The sequence below is a fragment of the Microtus oregoni genome, unplaced genomic scaffold (genome assembly GCF_018167655.1).
Source record: "Microtus oregoni isolate MIOR12 unplaced genomic scaffold, Mior012 000022F_ref0000154, whole genome shotgun sequence".
Lineage (NCBI taxonomy): Eukaryota > Metazoa > Chordata > Mammalia > Rodentia > Cricetidae > Microtus > Microtus oregoni.
Window position 1 is genome coordinate 743,365 of NW_024543081.1, and position 16,691 is coordinate 760,055.

Sequence of the window (16,691 nt, forward strand, 5' to 3'; positions counted from 1 at the left end):
GATACATTAGCAGTGTCAGGTATGGGTTCTCATGGACCAGGCCTTGAATTCAATCAAAAGGTAGTTGGTTACTCCCATAACATTTGTGCCACTATTGCGCCAGTATATCTTGGGGGCAGGTTGCAGTTTCAGGGTGATATTAATGACTAAATCTCTCATCTGGGCATATGCAAAACACCCTTTAGCACCATGAATGTTAGTCATTTGGGGTGAAGCTTCCAACTGGGCTCCAACTCTATACCTCCATGTTTTCTGATGTGAATAAGTAGTGTCTTCAGGAATAGGGTCTTACCAGCAGATTACAGAGAGTATCCAATAACTCTGGCAATAACCTGCAATGTTTTGGGGGAGTCTATATAACCCTTTTGGCCAACAACTCAAAACGACACAACTCATTCTTAGCATTGGAATTTGTACTTGGTGTCATAAGGTGTCTAGTTGGGCATTGTATCCTGCTATATGGTAACTCCATTTAGATTCATTTCATGTATTATATATTTTAGGATGCTTCTAGAGTAGCAGGTTTCAAAATAATTTTTCAAAAGACCTTTAGAATTTATGTCCCTCTCCCTATCTTCTTTTACTATGCCCCCCAGTACCCTCTCCATTTAACCCTATTCTAGTTTCCCCTTTATCTCTCTATATTTCCCCTTCTCCTTTCTTCCCCCCTGACCCTTGACTAGCTTCCTAACCTCTGTGGCTCTTCAGATCAAAACACACATAGCTAAAGCTTAAAAGCTAACATCTATATATAAGAGAAAACATGAAATATTTGTCTCTTTGGATTTGGGGCAAGTTACTCAAGATGATTGTTTGTAGTCCTGTTGCGGGAGGTCCTCCCACTCCTCCAGCCTATCACCGCTGAGGTACCAGCCCATTGGGGCGTGGTTTCTCTCCCTTTAAAAAAGCGGCCACTTCCCTCTCCTTGCTCTCTTCACTTCCTGCTCCGCCGGCGACTAGACTCCTTTCCTGGTTGCGTAGAGGGCTGTTGCCTGGGACAGTGATCTGTAAGTTTTTTCCCCTTTAAATAAATACCACCCTAATAATCATAACCCCAAATTGGTGTGGCATTGTTTGTGACTTACGCCTTCATAGTCCCACAAACTCGCCTACAAAATTTCATAATTTTTAACAGCTGAACAATATTCCATCATATAAGTGTGCCAGGTTTTCATTATCCATACATCAGTTTTGGATATAGGGCCATTTCCAACTTCAGGCTACTATAAATAGAGTGGCAATGAACATGTGTAAACAAGTGTCTTTGTTGTAGGATGCAGAGTTCCTTGGGTATATGGCCAAGTGTGGTATAGTTAGATATTGTGTTAGATTGATTTTACCAAATAAAATCCACAAAAGCATCATTCAAGGGTGTATATATATCCACACCTTACATTGTACTGATGACTTTGTAGGCTGGTCGTCCTGAATGGTATTAAGAAGCAGGCTGAGCAATTCCTGGGGAGCAAATCAGTAAGCAGCCTTCCTCCATGGCCTTTGCTTCAGTTCTTGCTTCCAGGTCCCGACTCGGACTTCCCTCAGTGGTGGACTATGTCCTGAGAATTGTAAGATGAAATGAACCCTTTCCTCCCCAGATTGCTTTTGTTTTATTATAGAATTTGAAACCCCAACTAAGACAACTTCTTATCAACTGGAAAACTCCATTGAGCAATACAGTGCTCAAGCTCAGATGGTCCAGTTACAACTATGGATGTCCACTCTTCTGGACAAGGTCTGAAAACACCGAGGAGACTTCAGTGATCCTCCCTCCCATATATCAGGAACTATCACCTGTCGGATTGTGTGCTAGTCATTGACTTTGACCCTTGGGCCCCTGGGAAGGAGACTAAACAACCGTTCGATGTGTGCATCCTGACTCAGTTTAGCTAATGCAGACTGACAAATTACAGGTCCTTAAGAATACCTTTGGTTTAAACTGATGGTAGATCTGTAATTTGGGTTTTTTTTCAGGCTTTCAAAGTTTTACTTAAAATAGGGCCCAACAAAAACTGGAGAGATGGGTCAGTGGTTACAAGCACTGGCTGCTTTTCCAGAGAACCTGGGTTCAATGACCAGCACCCACATGGAGGCTTAGACCCATTTTTGGCTCTAGTTCCAGAAGATCCAATGCCCTTTTATTTTATTTTTTTTAATTTTTTTAAATTTATTTATTTATTAAAGATTTCTGCCTCCTCCCCGCCACTGCCTCCCATTTCCCTCCCCCTCTCCTGATCCAGTCCCCCTCCCTCATCAGCTCGAAGAGCAATGCCCTTTTATGGCCTCTTATGGCAGTGTGTGCGCATAGAGACAAAACAACTATACACACAAAATTTCAGGTAAGCAAAAAAATTAAAAATAAGTGGAACAACAATATTTTCCTTGGTAAGTCACAGCTTTGTTCTGAGGCAAGAAAGGAGTGAGGTTTGTGAAGCCAGGGGCCACACCCAGGAAGGGGGGCTGATGTGTTGAAAGTTTCACTGTGACTGTCACTACAGTTTCTACAATAAAGGGATAAACGTGGGCTTTACTCTTCATGTCGTTGTCCCCTAGGCCAGCTGGGCTTACTGAGACACACTAGGCTTCTTGAAAAGCTTCTTTTACTCATCGTAGCTGACAGATTCAGCTATGTAGACTAACCATGCGAGGGGCTGTCTTCCCATTTGGTGAAGTGTATCACTGATATGAGGGGCAGGATAATGCATCCAGTCACTGCTGATGCATTAAATTTCTCATTTAGGTGGCTGCTTGGCTGTAGTTAGTTACCAAGCTCCCAACGAAATGATTAATTCCAAAGTCTCTTTGATTAAAGGAAAAACTAACAAATATCTGTTTCATAAAAAGAAGACATTGTAATGAATTTTCCCAGGCCTGCACTCCCTTTGTGTAGAAATACTCTCTAAGGCGTCCTTGGTGACGATATTTACAAGGCCAGTTCTGTTCATAATTATAAATTTTCAGTGCCCTTGAGGGCTGGGAAATGGCTCAGCTGGTGGAACACTTGCCAGGCAAATGTGAGAACTGGAGTTCGGCTCCTCAGCATTCATTAAAAAAAAGGTCAGGTGGAGAAGCATTCGCATGTAATTCTAGAGCTGGGAGGTAGAAACACACACACACACGAGACAGAGAGTCACAGAGAGATGGAGAGAGATAGACACACAGAGAGACACAACACACATACAAGAAGAGACACAGAGAGATGGAGAGAGATAGACACACAGAGAGACACAACACACACACACAAGAAGAGACACAGAGAGATGGAGAGAGATAGACACACAGAGAGACGCAACACACACACACAAGAAGAGACACAGAGAGATGGAGAGAGATAGACACACAGAGAGACATAAGACACACACGCACAGAACCTGAAGCATTAAAACAGCTAATATTATCCACAAATACCCTTCATATTAAAGTTATTTTGCATATGATGTAAGTTATTTTAATTATTCAGGTACCTCTGCCCAGATTTTTTACTATTGCGAATGTAGGTCATGCTGTCCATCTTCTGACTCAGAGACGAGGTCCTTGTCACAGATCTCTGCTGGGCCTCCTCTAGCCTCAGCTTAGCCACCCCAGCAATGGGAGCTCCTTCTTCTACATGCCCTCTACTTTGTTAATTGTTCAGATAGAGCACAGAACCTGTGTGTATTTATATTCTGTTTCTGTCTTCTGGATCATGGCAGACTAATGATGCTTTTTCACCCTGACCAAATGTAAAGTTTAGAGATGAAAGAGCAGATGTCCACCATGGATGTCATTCCTTATTCTGCCCCCCTCCCTGTTTCTTAGACGTAGAACACAATCACATCAGGATGATTCAGCATATTTCTGCTTCTGAGCTCTGCATCCCTGTGAGTGCTCTCTTCAGTTATCTATGATCGAGACCTGGACTGGAAGAAGGATGCTGTCTGTAACCTAACATTTAAACACTCTTATTGATCCTTCCCACAGATTTCTTGACCATCTTCGAACCTTGGCTAATGTGTTTACTGAAGAGATGAGAATGCATGTTTACTGAGTCCATACCTGCCGAATGTAGTCTAGGCTTTTCTTATGTTTTAAGATGTGGGTGGCCATGTGCAAGTGAATGCATGTGCTTATGGAGGCCAGAAGAGAGCTTTGGATCTCCGGGAGCTGGAGCTATAGATGTGAGTTACTGGCCATGGGTGTTAGGAACTGATCTCTGGTCCTCTAGAAGAGTATCAAGAGCTGCAAACTGCTGAGCCATTTCTCCAAGCTCTATTGTTCAAACTGTTAACTACTACTACTATTACTACTATTATTTACTTTAGTACAAGGACATAAAACCAGTTTCTAGATATTTAGAAGCCCTTTGTGAGCAGGGAATTTGTATTCTACCTGCTTTCCCCCCAACATACTGTCTAGCTCACATACTGTTCAACTATTATTGAGACAATAATTAAGAAACTAACCAAGAAAAATTGCTGCAAATGCATACTTCTATTCATGGGCTTAGAACTATGCCTTGCATCTCCTGAGCATGAGTGGTTTGCTGGGATGACCGGAAAGTGGCCAGACCTAGTTAGCATCTGTCAGGAAGAAGTCTGGATGAGGTAAGTTTAGCTTCATTGTGGGGATGGGTAACAGTGATCTGAATTGGATCATTCTTCTTTGGTGTGTCCTCTACTGAAGACAAATTACTTAGAAATGAGATCACAGGAGGGAGAAGGAGAAGGAGGAAGAGGAGGAAGAGGAAAAGGAGAATTATCATTAAAGGCTGCAATGCTACTGGGCAGAGACTGTGGTGGGAGTATTCCTCCACAAGAGCAACATTCCACTTCTGGGCATTGCTAGTTCCTCACCTCTCCCCTTTGGCCATCTCTCAGTCTTTGCAACCAGGGACTCTAATCGTTGTCTTTATAGAACTCTACTAAAATCGCTCTATTTAATAGAAATTTCACTTCCTAAGTGTCTTGGTCCCCAGAGAATTCAGTGTAGGTAACGGCAGGAAGCATAGCTCATTGCAATGGGGGGCAGTGTTTGCCAAATCAGTGGCTCCAAGTCCTAGGGATTTCTCCAGCTAGGAAAATCTATGGTTCCCAGCATGGCGCTTTGTCAGATAATTATATGAGAATCTTGTTTAGATATCCATCTTTAGTCTTCATCATTTCATAAGGAAATAGAACTATTTTTGAACCAAAATGTTATTGTAAGATGTGATTATGTCAACAAACACCAATTCTTTAAACAGTCTAAATTCAGGTTTATGGAAATATTACTTCACGCTTGGCTGAAACAGATTTTTTTGGCACAGGATAGTAACTAGAAGCTGGCCAACCACTTCAGTGATGAGTGGGAAGACTTCATCCTAGTGAGGGCAAATTCCAGAGCCGGATTCTGAGCTCAGGAGTCCTCACATGGATGGGGAATGTGATTGGTCAGCTGGTCACTAAGCGAGCAGGATCTGCAAGTATTTGAAGAGTTGAGGAATGAGTACAACTTTCAACTCATGATGCTGTCTGTGGTCAAGCTTCCTACCACACGCACACTGTTGATGGCTGATGGGGTCACATGACCTTGTTCAATTTGAAGAAATACTTACAATTTAGAAATTTATTTAGTATTAGAATTCTAAACACCCCTCTGTAGGTCTGTATTTTTCAAGTGGATTTAAATTTCCCTTTTCCAAAATACTCTATCATTGACATTTTAGATTTTAATTCATAAAGAAGACTGTAATTTGTTTTCATGTTTCAGGTGTAATGTAGGTGAGCTGTGTGTAGCAGGTAAGATTCATAGCAATTGTCAGTCTTCTAGAAAGAACAACAACTTATGTTAATGTAAATAGTGAAGGAAAAAATTTAAAACATGTATTATAATGAACAAAATTGTGTATATATATATATATAGAGAGAGAGAGTTCCATAGTACATTTAAATATATATATATGTGTGTGTGTGTGTGTGTGTGTGTGTGTTGTAGAGTAGATGAATCAAAGTAATTGATATATAAGTATACAATACATTACTATCAACTAGAGTTACCATACTGTGTAATAAATATATTGAACTTACCCCTTTTGTTTAATTCCTATTTTATATCCTTTGGCAGACATTTCTTCAGAGCCTTCCCTTAAGCTTTGGGAAAGTCCCAATCTACTTACTCTCTGCCTCTACAAGTTAACGATTTTTTAGCTTCTGAATAAGATGAATGGAAGACTGGATTTACCTTTCTAGTCCTGGTTTCTTTCACTTAACACACAGTTCTCAAAACTCATTCATGTATGATTTCCTTCTTCTGACCAGAGTAAGGTGAAATCTCAAAGTTGTTTTGATTTGCTTTTCTCTAGTTTCTAGGGGTGGTGAATATTTTGAGATATTTCTTAGCCATTATTTTCCCACTTCTTTTGAGAACTCTTTTCAACTACCAGGTCTATTTTTGAACAGCTCCCCTCCCCTTTTTGTCTCTTTGTTTTTAAGTCCTTTAACTATTGTGGGTACTTGCCTTCTGTCAAATGTAGCTGGCAAATATTTTCTTCCATTCATTCTGTGGGCCTCTTTTTTCCCTAGCTGATTTGTTTTTTAGCTGCACAGAAGCTTTTTGTTTTGTTTTGTATAATGAAGATCCATTGTTAGTTGTTGAGCCAATGGAGTCGTATTCAGGAAGTTCCTTCCTACTCTTGTCATGATCCAGGGTACTGCTTATGTTTTGCTCTAGTAGTTATACTGTTTCATGTTTCACGTTTAGGCCTTTGACCCATGTGGAGTTAGTTTTTGTTCAAGAAGATCAATATGGGTCTAATTTTATTCTTTCGCATGCGGACACCCAGTTTTCAAAACACTATTGTTGAAGATGTTTTCTTTTCACCAGCTTATGTTTCTGTCATCTTTGTTAAATACTAAGTAGCTGAGGTTATATTTGCTTGTGCTTGGGTCTTTGATTTTATTCTATTGTCTGTTTTTGAGACAGTGTAATATTTTGGTTATTATTATGAATCTGTCTGGATCTTAAGATCTAGAGTTATAATCGCTCCAGCATTGTTCTTTTGTTGGCTATCTGGGGTCTTTTGTGGTCTCATATGAATTTTAGGGTTGTTAGTCTATTTCTGTAAAGAATTAGATCAGGATTTTGAGTGGGAGGGCATTGAACCTCTAAATAGCTTTTGGCAAAATGGTCATTTTTACAATATTAATTTGACCAACCAATGAACATGGGATGTCTTTCTATTTTCTAATGCTTTATGTTTTTATTCAGAGCTTAAAAGTATTCATTGTAGATGCTTTTCAGTTGCTGCGTTAGTTTTATTCCTAGGTTTTGATGAGGACTGTGGACCCCCAGGCCCTGAATTTCCTGTAAACAACTTGTTTTCCTGTGTTTGCAGCTGCTCTGAGCATGGGACAGGGGAGTGGTTTCTGGTGAGCCTGCAGCTGACAGTTGGGGTGTGGCTATTGGTCAAGAAGATCCTATATAAGCTGCCTTGGAACACAATAAAGTTGGTGTTCTTGATTCAAGTTGTCATTCTTGTTTCAAGGATAATCCATGTCTCCGTCTCTGTGTGTATGCGTGTGTGCCAATCTCTAAGCCTTTGCCCGGCTTATGATATATAATCCTTTTTTCTTTGATTTTTTTTTTTTTTTTTTTTGGTTTTTCGAGACAGGGTTTCTCTGTAGCTTTGGAGCCTGTCCTGGAACTCCCTTGGTAGACCAGGCTGGCCTCGAACTCACAGAGATCTGCCTGTCTCTGCCTCCCAAGTGCTGGGATTACAGGAGTGCGCCACCACTGCCCGGCTTTCTTTGATTTTTTTGAGAGAGTATTTCTCTGTAGCTTTGGAGCCTGTCCTGGAACTTGTTCTTGTAGACCAGGCTGGCCTTGAACTCACAGAGATCCACCTGCTTCTGCCTCCTGAGTACTGGGATTAAAGGCATGTGCCACCACCGCCTGGCTATGGTATGTAATCTTTTTGATGTATGTCTGTATTCTGTTTGCAAGTATTTTGCTAAGCATTTTTGAGTCTGTGTCTTTCAGGGATATTAGCCTGTAGTTTTCTTTATTTGTTGTGTCTATACCTAGTTTAATATTAGAGTTAGACAGGCTATGTACAGAGAGTTTGGAAACGATCTGTCTCTTTTTGCAGTTTTGAATCTTCTTTGAATTCAATGGATAATACACTTCTTTTAGGTTTTTCAGTTTACTGGAGAATAAGTTTTTAAAAGATTTCCTTACAATATTCTGAATTTCTTTGGTGCCTTTTATAATGTTTCTCTATTTCTGATTCAGTTAAGTTGGGTTTTCTCTCTCTGGTTAGTTGAGCTAAGGGTCTTGTTTATCTTCTCAAAGAACCACTCTTAAATGAATTGATTCTTTGCTTGTTTTCTTTGTTTCTATCTCATTGATATCTCTGTTCTGTTTTTTTTTTATTATTCCTTATCATCTAGGTTTGGATTTGGTTTGTTCTTGTTTTTATAACTTTTTTGAGTTTTATCATTAAGCCATTCATTTATGGTCTTTCTGATTTTCTAATTTAGGCACTTGGAGCTTTAAAAAGCCCTCATAGGACTACTGGCCACTTTCCCCATGGTTTTGTTGTGTTTTCATTTAGTTCCAGAGATTGATTTCTCTTTCTTGATTTCTCCTTTGACCCATTCATTACTCAGTAACGAGTGGGTGGTGGTGGCACAGGAGGAATCAGGTTAGTTCTTAGAGGAGGAACTGGGAAGTCTGTGTACCAAGTGCCATACTTAAAAAAACAAGCAAACAAACAAAAAACTCCATTCAGCTTAGCATGGAAATAGCAGGAGAGAGTGCCTGTGGCCTAGGTCTGTTAAATCCCGTGAAAGTGAAGCACAGACACAAGGAAAGAAACCCACAATCTCAACCCAAGGGAGGGGAACCCATATGTCTTACCACCAGTTATAACTGGGAACACATAATAATGTCACCTGGATTTTGTCTTGAGCTGTCCTTGGCTCCCATCAACAGGTACAACCAGTTACTTGCTGGGAAAGCATCTTATGAAAACCAGGGAAGGGATGGGACATTGTGCCCATCACCTATAGGTGACGCTGTTACTGTGTGACCACATAGAGAAATGGGGAAGGAGAGATCCACTTTGTCTGTCCTGAGCATGCTCTGGACCTAAATCAAACACATCTGTGACCCTCCATGAGAGTGAGGATTGAAGTCCCATAGAAACCAACTTGTTGAAAATAGTCAATCCTGATTTAAAAACCTTAGTCACTCTGTGTGGTACTTTACCAAGTGAGCTACACGGCAGCCTCCCCTTGAGGTTTAGAGCAAGGTCTGCCCTTACCACACTGAGCTGCTCTTATCTGTTTTCCTTCCTCTAAACCTGATCCAAAGTCTCCCAGGTTCTTTGAGGGAAAGAAGAGAATCCTGTGTCCAGAGAGAGATATGATAGGGAATTAAACAGCAAGATTTAGCTCCCTACCACATGGCCATCAGTCAGTCATAGACACAGAAAAACAATATGGAAAAAAAAAGAGATAATGCAATAATGAGAATTATTCCTTTTTCTTAGAGAGACAAAGTACCATTCAAGCATCTTCTAGCCCCAGGGCAAGACAGATAAAGGTGCCGACCAATTGTGTCTTTAGAGACAATTCTTTAATATCCCTGTTCTGGTCACCAAATATGGTACCAGACTCTTGGGAAGTCCCTTTGAGACCAGATAATAAAGGGGAAATTGGATCCTCTCTCAGTGTTCTTAGTCTCATTAATAACATAGTTTAAGAACAGACCCAAACAGAAGCACAAGGACAATTTCTCAGAGTTTAAAGAAAAGTGCCCCAGGGTAGACAAGCTATAAATCTCAGCAGCTGCCCAGAGGAGGAGAATGGAGAAGTGAGGAGAAAACCTCCTGCTATTCTAGCTGGAGGTCAGACAAGTAGAGGACAGACAGCCACGTGGAGGGCAGGGGAAGCTTCAGAGAAAGAGTGGGAGGCCCAAAGCATCAGTAAAAGCACATTTAGGTTCTGGCCAGCACACAAGAGAGACAGGCAAAAGGCAAAGGAAGGTTGCGCAAGACTCAGAGAGGCAGGCAGACCTAGCAAACTTCATGACTGCTAGGCTTGTAGGAGTCACAAGGAATTTTTTTTTTTATTATGGGAGTAATTTGCTCCTAAAGAAGGTTGTAGATCTCACCAGGAAAGTAGAAAGACTGCTTGCAGACCTAAAACTATCTGCATCTCTAACTCTGAAACCAATAATGCACTTAAAAAAAAAAAACAAATCATGGTCCCCTAGTTAGCTACATCAACCTGCTAAACAGAGAGAATTCTCATCAAAACATTAAGTGTGAAAAATCCAGGCTATAGGTGGCATCATTAGGCAGCAATAAGTCAGGGACGAAATAAGACAGCCTATTTCACTACGATTCCTTTATTTATTTGAAGGACAAAAGTTTCTGTCCCTGACAGTTCCATTTTATGGCGGCACTGATTGCTGGGAATTTTATGCTAAAGCCCACTCCTGAGCTTGCATTAAAGCAGTGATTTAATGCAGTCAGGTACCAATACGTGCATACAATTGATCAATTTGAAACCATCACGCTGTCTTTTCAGGGTGAGGTGTCACTCCGCTGTTAAAGTACACCTAGCAAGAAACTGGCCTTTGAGCTGTGAGAGCAAAGCCCGAGCATCTAGACGGATGGATGGAGCCTCTCTTCCAGTCCTTTTATCTTTAGCCTTCGCTTAATAAGCACAGAGTCGTTTGTGAGGCTATTTAAGATTTCCCATCCTGTGTAGATTTTGGGAAGACGTTTTGACCATTGTTGTTAGAAGCCTTTCTTTCTTGAATGGGTTCTTTGGATCAACTCTTGCTTTGGTGTGAATTATGAACCTGGCCTTTGAAATGCTTTGATGACATGAATAGTCAAGTGGCCCACACATGAAAGCTTTCCGGAGAGGACAGAGGCTTCTCATTAATCCCCCAGGGACCCAGAGAAGCACACTTCTCACACTTGATAGAGATCTGTATGAACGCATAAAAAATATGCAAGATGCCAAGGTGGTGACTCGGACAATGCAGTGATGATAAAACAGATGATTAAAAATGAAGAATCCCAGCACCCTTAGTAATTGGGAGCGAGGCCCTTGACCTCTGGTCACATACATATTTGTCTCGGGAGTTTAAGGTTGAAAGTTGTTCCTTGACGATTAGTGGTATCTGTTCAGATTAGCTTTGTTCAGAGGCAGTGAGTCTGGTCCGCTGGGGCTTGGTTCAGTGTCATCAGTGGTTGTGATGACTTCAGTTACCGAGGGAACTGTGACATCAGCCTTGGTTGCTAGTCTTCTGCCTCTACACCTCGAGATTCTGTGTGGAAAAGAACAAAGATAGAATTGGGTTCTCTAACATAGCTTTATTCCAGAGCTCCGAGGGGCACTGGGTCCTGGTCCAATAAATGGCCAGAGGTGCTGGGTCCCTAGCTTCGTTGTGCTTTAGTGGTGCCAACAGCTGCTCTGTCTTCCACCTGTTCTTATTGTGGTTTGGATAATGCAGCATCCCTCCAAAGTTGCCTGTGTGATGGAGATGTCTAGTCCGATTCCGTAATTTGCTTATTGGAGTAGTGCCATGATGAACTCGGGAAGGAGTTATCCCTGGGATCTGCTGGTTTTGATTCTACCTCACACACACTCAGGAGCCATACATATTTTTCACTCGTTTGTACTGACACAACAGCTGTTTAGTTGGTACACTTTCAAAACCACGCACTATTGGTTGTTTAGTGAGGCAGAAAGAGGCAACCATACCATTCTGAGTTTTACATTTCCTGCTAAGAAGAGATTAGAGTCAAAGAGATACCAATATTCAGAATCAGGTCATATTGAATAGTATTTGACCTTGGATAGTTCTCTCAAATTTGCCTATGTCAATAGAGATGGGACAGACTAACAGAATTTCCTATGCCTCTTTGAGTTTTAGATAGTACACCACGAACGAAAACATCACACACATCAGGTTGTAGGGGTACAATATCCTTTTCGGTTTTTTCTTTCTTCACATTGATGTTGACCAAAGGTGATCACTCTCTTCACTAAACATGAAACAGAGGATGATTGCAACATTATTTCTCAGGTCCATATGCACCAACCACACCATCCACACTGCACACCAATCACACCATCCACACTGCACACCGACCACACCATCCACACTGCACCCCGACCACACCATCCACACTGCACACTGACCACACCATCCACACTGCACCCCGACCACACCATCCACACTGTACACCAGTCACACCATCCACACTGCACACCAGTCACACCATCCACACTGCACACCGACCACACCATCCACACTGCACACCAGTCACAGCATCCACACTGCACACCAGTCACACCATCCACACTGCACACCGACCACACCATCCACACTGCACACCAGTCACAGCATCCACACTGCACACCAGTCACACCATCCACTCTGCACCCCGACCACACCATCCACACTGCACACCAATCACACCATCCACACTGCACCCCGACCACACCATCCACACTGCACCCCGACCACACCATCCACACTGCACACCAGTCACACCATCCACACAGCACACCAGTCACACCATCCACACTGCACACCAGTCACACCATCCACACTGCACACCAGTCACACCATCCACACTGCACACCAGTCACACCATCCACACTGCACCCCGACCACACCATCCACACTGCACCCCAACCACACCATCCACACTGCACACCAATCACACCATCCATACTGCACCCCGACCACACCATCCACACTGCACACCAGTCACACCATCCACTCTGCACCCCGACCACACCATCCATACTGCACACCAATCACACCATCCATAGTACATACCTATCACACCATCCATACTACACACCTATCACACCATCCACACTGCACACCAGTCACACCATCCATACTACACACCTATCACACCATCCACATTGCACACTGACCACACCATCCACACTGCACACCAGTCACACCATCCACACAGCACACCAGTCACACCATCCACACAGCACACCAGTCACACCATCCACACTGCACACCAGTCACACCATCCACACTGTACACCAGTCACACCATCCACACTGCACACCAGTCACACCATCCACACTGCACCCCGACCACACCATCCACACTGAACCCCGACCACACCATCCACACTGCACACTGACCACACCATCCACACTGCACCCCGACCACACCATCCACACTGCACACCAGTCACACCATCCACACTGCACACCAGTCACACCATCCACACTGCACACCGACCACACCATCCACACTGCACACCAGTCACAGCATCCACACTGCACACCAGTCACACCATCCACTCTGCACCCCGACCACACCATCCAAACTGCACACCAATCACACCATCCACACTGCACCCCGACCACACCATCCACACTGCACCCCGACCACACCATCCACACTGCACACCAGTCACACCATCCACACAGCACACCAGTCACACCATCCACACTGCACACCAGTCACACCATCCACACTGCACACCAGTCACACCATCCACACTGCACACCAGTCACACCATCCACACTGCACCCCGACCACACCATCCACACTGCACCCCAACCACACCATCCACACTGCACACCAATCACACCATCCATACTGCACCCCGACCACACCATCCACACTGCACACCAGTCACACCATCCACTCTGCACCCCGACCACACCATCCATACTGCACACCAATCACACCATCCATAGTACATACCTATCACACCATCCATACTACACACCAATCACACCATCCACACTGCACACCAGTCACACCATCCATACTACACACCTATCACACCATCCACATTGCACACTGACCACACCATCCATACTGCACACCAGTCACACCATCCACACAGCACACCAGTCACACCATCCACACAGCACACCAGTCACACCATCCACACTGCACACCAGTCACACCATCCACACTGTACACCAGTCACACCATCCACACTGCACACCAGTCACACCATCCACACTGCACCCCGACCACACCATCCACACTGAACCCCGACCACACCATCCACACTGTACACCAGTCACACCATCCACACTGCACACCGACCACACCATCCACACTGTACACCAGTCACACCATCCACACTGCACACCGACCACACTATCCACACTGCACACCAGTCACACCATCCACACTGCACACCAGTCACACCATCCACACTGTACACCAGTCACACCATCCACACTGTACACCAGTCACACCATCCACACTGCACACCGACCACACCATCCACACTGCACACCGGCCACACCATCCACATTGCACCTCGACCACACCATCCACACTGCACCTCGACCACACCATCCACACTGCATACCAATCATACCATCCACACTGCACACCAGTCACCATCCACACTGCACACCCATCACACCATCCACACTGCACACCCATCACACCATCCACACTGCACACTGATCACACCATCCACACTGCACCCCAACCACACCATCCACACTGCACACCAGTCACACCATCCACACTGCACACCGACCACACCATCCACACTGCACACCGACCACACCATCCACACTGCACACCGACCACACCATCCACACTGCACACCAGTCACACCATCCACACTGCACACCGACCACACCATCCACACTGCACACCAGTCACACCATCCACACTGTACACCAGTCACACCATCCACACTGCACACCAGTCACACCATCCACACTGCACACCAGTCACACCATCCACACTGCACACCGACCACACCATCCACACTGCACACCAGTCACACCATCCACACTGCACACCGACCACACCATCCACACTGCACACCAGTCACACCATCCACACTGCACACCAATCACACCATCCATGCCGCGTTTGAGTCTGAGGGCTGGGGTGGGAGTTAGGGCAGAAACTTAAGAAAGGCTACATTTTTGACTAGATCTTGACTAGAGTTTTTCCCAGGCGGGAGGAGTTGCTGATAGCTAAGAACCCTCAGTTAGCTCAGAGAAGAACCCCAGACACAAGAGGGTAGAAAGACTTTCCCCCACCTACTTGCATTCTGTTTTTGTATTTCAAAACTAATGTGTGAAATAGCCACATGGAATTTGTCCTAGCAGAGTGGAATGCACAGGGAAATTACTTAGAGAGCTTCCTGGAGACCAAGGTGTCCCCTTTTGCACCTCATCCCTTCCCAGAGGGCACTCCCATTCCGGTTAACTCTGACCCAGTCACATTCTTCTTGCTGGATAATCTTCTGCGGGGTCCTGGAACCACACCAATCTCTCTTGGAGGAGAGGGGTGAGAATTAGGAACAGGAACCTTTCCTTATAAGCCAGAGGGTAGAACAATGACTGGATGTTAGGAGTTCCTAAAAATTTCTCCCACGCTCTGTTCCAATAACTTCAAAAATGCAGGGTACAGACTATGCAAACCATTTGTGGGGTTACAAAAATCAATTTAGTGGGTCACTGCCTGCATTCATAAATAAAATGGGAAATATATGAGGGCAAGAAATGAAATAAGTCTCTCCTTATTGGCATGTTGGAAAAAAAACACTTTGAAAAGAACCGTTTTGCTATCTATGGGCAACTGGAAGTGGCGATAGACAGGAAACGCTGTGAGTCGCTGGCCAGGGTACCTTTCCCTCATCTCTTTAAATATAAACACTCCTCTGAATCTGTAGAATGCCTGACAAAGGGGAAGAGGGATAGTCCTGAAGTTGTTTGACTGGAACCAATATTTTCATTACATGGGATCATTTCCATTTGACTTCATTAAAATGATAGACCTGAAGAAAATTCCCACCAGCCATGGGCAATTACCTTGTATCAAAGTCCCGGAGGACTGCTGGCCTTCCAAAAGAGCAGGAGTTTTGCCACCGAGTGCCACAGTCAAAAGTGGACACGGGACACCACAGCACTGACTCTGTGACAGCTATTTTAACTATTGGTGTCCTAGGGGTTGTTCGGGCCAGAGCCTGGATCCTGATGGCCCTAACCAGCTAGGTTCAGCCATCTCTCCTCAATTCACCAGCTGGTGAAACAAGTACCCATGAAACATACAGAAAGGAGACTCAATATGGCTGCATTGTGAAGAGGAATAAGGACTTCTCAAGTCCTTCTTTGGGGCCCTGTGATGGAGTTTAGGTTTAAACAGAAGGCAAGAAATATATGGATAACTGGGTAGACCTCTCTGGCTCTCCTTTTTCCTGTGAAGTGGTCCCACAAATTACCAGGACAGTGTGGAATCCCTTGCTGGGAAACACGCGTGCCCTTTGGCACCACACTACCTTCTCCCTTCACTAGGCATGTTTGGTTGTGGGAATAATTTATTTTTATTTGATTCTAGGAATAGTTTATTCCCCCCCTCTTCATTCCTTTGTTGATTTGGTCATCATTCTTTGGTGAATCGCTCTCTCCTGGACTTTGTGTATATTCTATAGTTTCTTGTGATGTTTATTGTGGTTTCTGGTCTCTTTGGGGGACAAGCCACGCCCACTCCCATTACCTCTGACCTTCCCACCACCATCTTGCCCCTTTCTTCGCTTTCTGTTCCCTTGGCGTGCGCACATGTCTCTGTCTCTGTCTCTCCCTCAATTAATGTTTTATGGCTATTTTTTGTGTCTATGGGTCTGCTTACACGTGCCTGCCGTTGTCGGGAATCCACCGCGTGGCCCCCTGTTATTGGGAACTCTGCCG

At 44.1% G+C, this 16,691-nt stretch overlaps 1 pseudogene; it reads right to left on the reverse strand.

The window, feature by feature from the left end:
- The window catches only part of LOC121461432, a 53,945-nt pseudogene extending 39,084 nt beyond the window's left edge, over window positions 1–14,861 (reverse strand).
- Between the last annotated feature and the right edge of the window lie 1,830 nt (window positions 14,862–16,691).